Raw genomic sequence first — 5,380 nt, 5'->3', positions numbered from 1 at the left:
GAGTGATGGGAAAATTGAAACACAATGTATTTTGACTTTGCTCTTGATTTTCCTCAATGAGAATTTCTTTTCAACAAAGAGGATCGTTCACTAGATAGTTTTGAATGCTTAGTGTGTATGCTAGCAGGTAATCTGATAACTGTCCTCAATTGTTGAGAGGAGATTAGTGGAGGGACCAAGAGACATATGGGCAAATTACTAAAAATCAGGGATACGAGCACTTAACACAATTAAGAGCAAAACAGTGTAAACCCTGGTAAAGCGTCTGATCCTCTGAAGTTTCTTCAGATATGGAAAGGCTTTGATAATGGCTGGGGAGCTAATAAAAAAGCATGAGACAGACACTTAGAAGGAAAATGAGTCTCATACAACTCACGCACAAAAAAATGCCAAAAGTTACCCTGGAGATAGTTGCCATTTTCCTTCAAGTTCTAATAAGTCAGTTTATATTTAGATTGTTTTCCACCTCCAGACCATAAAGATATGCATTTGCCTCCAAGGAGCTTTCCAAAAGAAAGCTCTATAACCCTAACTACCTGCCACATAAACAAAAGAGAATGGATTCCTTTCAATTAGTAAAACACTTGCAAGAAAAACTAGATATTCAACAGAGACATCTTCTGTGTTAGATTCCTTGGCACTTGGTGACTGTCCTCGAAGGTCCTTTATTTATCATTGTTTTAAGCCATTGGTAGGTACACATTTGCACCTCCAGAATACTGCCAGGAAAGAATACAAGTGCTGGTGGCTTTGTGATGACGGTCATGCCAATATGCCATCTATGATCCAGAGTGACTTCAATGGCTTTCATATTTGGTCATCTTCCTCCTCTGTTGCAGTTTAAAGACTATCCCTCTGAGCAGCAGCTGGCCATTTATTAATTACACCATGTTTTATTCATTTCCATAATTGCCACGTGCTCTGGTGGAGTCAGCTTGACAGATGAAAGTCTGGAGGCTTTCTCATGAGGAAAGAGTTTCTCGGAAGCTCCCTCCTGGAGGCTGGCGAAAACCAGCTCTCCAGTTGGGTCAGTTTGACAAGCGAAAGCTTGAAAGCTGCCCATGAGGAAAAGAGTTTCACGGAAATTCCCTCCTGGAGTTTGGCGTTTCCCCTAACCCATAAAATTAATTTTCCACTCCCGAGTTAGTCTAGTGTATGGATCCATATGCCCTCTATTAAGCATTACCTTATAATAAGTGCCTTTTAAGATTGAATTCTGAATTAGCTAAAGCCTCTCCCAGTGTTCCAAAATTCCAGACTACAGCAAGGAGTTTAACCTATTCAGTAACTAATTAAGCACTACAATAAATCAGAGTCATTAACTCAGTTGTCTGCAGAAAGAGCCTGGGAATCTCACTGAGATAGAAATTTTTACTACAGGCTACATTCCATGCCAAGGGCAAGTTGATATACTATCCTGATAAATGGGGAATTCTCCAGACAAGATAAAATTTTACAAGACCTAGGAATTTAGAGCTTCGTGACACCACATTATTCTTGAGGCCTGTCAAGAGTTAAAACCCCCTGGTGGTATTAACACTAAAGTGTGAAACTCTTGCCTGGCACAGGGCTGATCCTAGGCAGGGATGCTAATTTCTAGTGTAAACATTTATCTAGTTCCTGCAAATTCTGCTCCCAGTCATTCTCTTGTATCTGGTAAATTTCAGTGTACCTTGTCTTATTGTGATTTGTAGCTCCTGATAATTCGCTGTATTATATAATAGTCTAAGGCTCGACCAGAGATTACATTCAGATTCAATACCTCTCTTGTGTGCGTCTGTTTGTCAATTTAATCCTACGCTTTGCCCACCTACTCTAGAGACCCGTTCCACGCAGACACAGGGGCCCAGAGGGTCTGCGGCACATAATAATACAAACACAAGGAGATAGCAGCACCAAATATATCATAATTGATTAAGCACCAAAATAGAAACCAACCCATTGGATTTGTACCACCCATAATTACTTTACAGGCAGACCTCAGCATCCTGCACAATAAATAGAATTCTATTCTACATGGTAATTCATATATCCAGGATCTATCTAGGCCATTTTCCTCCCTTTTATTAGATGTATATTAATTTTACAAAATAATAGATTTCAGTAATCAGTGTTGAAAGTTCTGTAGAAGAGAATAAATAAATGGAAAGTTCCATGGGAAATATGGGTGCTTGCTTAGGAACGGCATGTATCTCTCATGCATGTATTCCTATGTCAAGAGCTTGGCCACAAAACCTTAAGTACTAGGGAACCCTGGAGACAAGGGCTTTCTGTGTGCTCTTCTGGAAAATGACACAAATGAAGGTAGACATCTGAAATTACTCCAAACACACTAATGAAGAAAAAGCTAGTGTTGAACATATGTTTTCAATATAGATCAATAAATATAGAGTCATTGCCCCATAGTATCTTTGAGATAAATAGCAGGCCAATTCCTTATGATAATTTTAGAGTGCACATTAAGAAATACTTATGACAAACATCTGCACCTCTTGACCATAAGAATGTGACAGCTAAACATTTCTAAGACTTGCAAGGCACTATATAGAACCAGAGAGAGGATGCTACTTTGTAGGTGGTAAGGGTCTGTGTCTTACGGATAAGAACTCTACTCTGAGAAATAAGCCTTAGCTTAGTCTCTCTAAGCTATATCTTTTAAGAATGCTAACAAAATTCTCCAGATAACATGGTACTACATTATATCTAGCAATACTTATTTCCACAAACTATTCCTCATTGGCCATTGCTGCAGTAAAATCAAATCAGATTTAGGAGAGAAAATATAAATTTGTGTCATCCAAGAGCAAATATCTACCAAATGGCAGGCCTCACCTAACATTTACATGTAAACCTAACATACAAGGGAGAATGATAGAAAATGGCTAAGGTCATGTTGATTCATTACATCAGGTTTCTTACACAGCTTCACACACTTTTGAGCTAATTTACATGTCTATGTTTATCATTTCATTGTTTATGCATATTTATAGAGCTGGCCTTCTTTATTAAGGTCACCAAAAATGTCACAAAACTTTTAATGAAATTTAGATGTTATGTATGTATGGAAAACAAACAGTTTATGGTGAGGCAATACACCTCAAACAATAAGTTTATATGTTCTCTTATTGCAAAAAAATGATAACTGCGAGTTAAAGTCATATGAGCTATCTTCACTTTATAAAGAACTCAGAATTAAATTTCTGGAAATCTGGCTAAGATAACCAATATTGAAACAGACTGATAATAAAATGCATAACAGGGTATAACTAAACAGGGATTTTAGAGGTAAAGTTGGGGAGTCTGACACAGAAGAAGCTCAGGTAGCCCATGAGCTAAGTACAGGAAGGAGGCCAAGGTACAGGAAGTTGAAGACAAGAAGGAATTGATGAGGGTGAGACCCAGTAAGTAGAGGACAGAACCATGAAATGTGTCATTTTTAATCTACAATTATAATCTAATTTAAGCAGAGCATCACTTCCCTATTGTCATCTCTAAGACTCAGGAAAGGAAGAGAAATACAATAAGAAAAATGAGAGTAGATTATCCCTGGCAAAGTTGAAACTTCTGGGCAATTCAGTTCTTACTCTATATTTGCTTGAACGACTTCAAGACCATTCTACTAAAACTGGGTTAATGGAAGCCTGCACAATGGTTATTTAAATCTGTTATTTCCTTTTGTGACCTTACTTGTATTGTGAGGTGCAGAACTGTGTTTTGAGCCATAAGTACATATCTTTCTCTTAAAAAGTCATACCAACTTTCCATTTTCTGTCTCCCCCACAATCATCAATTGTCCTCCATAACATACCTGCTCTCGAACCTCTCTCTGTCAGTGGTATCAGCCAACTTAGCATCTTATCTGGCATAGCTTCTCGGCCTTTTGGCTAAGATCAACTGCAGCATCTTACCTGGAAGATTGACATCTGCTATGTTGACTCTATGGTTAACTCAGCCACTGTTTACATGCTATCCTTCTCCTTGTTTCATCCAACCAATGACCTGCATTTTATTGGACATAATTTGTATGTGAGACAGAACACATAAAGATGAATTCATTTCATATGCATTAATTACTAAAGAAGAGGACAGAATGGAAGATGCTTTGTACTTGTGAATTGATACTTTCAACATGACCCTTATGACATTCATTCCTTTACCATCCTCAATCAATTATCAGTAAATACCTACCTCATAGACCCTAATATTTATATTTGAGATTGATGTCTTTCTTTCTTTCTTTCTTTCTTTCTTTCTTTCTTTCTTTCTTTCTTTCTTTCTTTTTTTTTTTTTTTTTGAGACAGGGTTTCTCTGTGTAGCTCTGGTTGTCCTGGAACTCACTTTGTAGACCAGGCTGGCCTCGAACTCAGAAATCTGCCTGCCTCTGCCTCCCAAGTGCTGGGATTAAAGGTGTGAGCCACCACCGCCCAGCAATTTCTTTCTTTTTTAATCTTTCTACTTACCTATTTGTCTTAGTTAGGGTTTTACTGCTGTAAACAGACACCATTACCAAGGCAACTCTTATAATGACAACATTTAATTGGCGCTGGCTTACAAGTTCAAATATTCGGTCCATTATCAAGGCAGGAACATGACAGTGTCCAGACAGGCATAGTGCAGGAGAAAGTGAGTGTTCTACATTTTCATCTGAAGGCTTCTAGAAGACTGGCTTCTAGACAGCTAGGATGGGGATCTCAAAGCCCATGCCCACAGTGATGCACCTACTCCAACAGGCCACACCTTCTAATAGTGCCAATCCCTGGGCGGAGCATAAACAAACCAGCACACTATTGATACTTTGCTTTCAAAAGTAAAATTCAGACATAGTGGTTCTCCAGATTGGTTATGGTTTTGTTTTCTGACCTGGCCTCCACTTTCAGAAACCAGCTGAATAAGCCCAAGTCCTACTTTTCTTCTTCATTCATCTTCAGGCAGCTAAAAATTTTCATAGGATAACGAGAAAAAATGATATGTCAATACAGGAATTCACAAAATTCAGATCTGTTTTAAATAATTATTTTAATGTTTTAAATTAGTTTTTAAAGTAACAGATTTACAGATGAGATTTTCAAATATATTTTATTTCAGTTAACTACCCTGATGACACTGAATTCTCATCTCTCATCTCTCACCTGCTCTCACCCATTCTCCATTGTAACCTTTCACCTCCATAATCTCCCTTCCACTTTGCTCAACTGAGTCTTGTATCTCCCTTCCGTACAGCTTCCTTTACTCTGGTCTCTTGAATAATAATTGGCATGTGAAGGAGAGCTGTGTAAACCAACAGGATAGAAGTGAGAGTGCTTCCAGAACCTTTTGAGGTTCATGAGGTCCCATCTATTAATTGTTGATCATAGTGCCTGAGCCATTAATGTTCTGTTCT

At 38.2% G+C, this 5,380-nt stretch overlaps 1 non-coding gene across 1 annotated transcript; it reads left to right on the top strand.

The window, feature by feature from the left end:
- Positions 1–3,864: 3,864 nt before the first annotated feature.
- LOC115029505 (U2 spliceosomal RNA) lies at positions 3,865–4,056 on the top strand. The gene has a single exon (XR_003835072.1). It is a non-coding gene; the product is annotated as a U2 spliceosomal RNA (small nuclear RNA).
- Positions 4,057–5,380: the final 1,324 nt, after the last annotated feature.

The sequence above is a fragment of the Mus caroli genome, unplaced genomic scaffold (assembly GCF_978045245.1).
Source record: "Mus caroli unplaced genomic scaffold, Mus_caroli_1 scaffold_16, whole genome shotgun sequence".
In the NCBI taxonomy this organism is placed as follows: domain Eukaryota; kingdom Metazoa; phylum Chordata; class Mammalia; order Rodentia; family Muridae; genus Mus; species Mus caroli.
The sequence above is the reverse complement of the archived record's forward strand: the minus strand, read 5'-3'. Positions and strand labels throughout refer to the sequence as shown.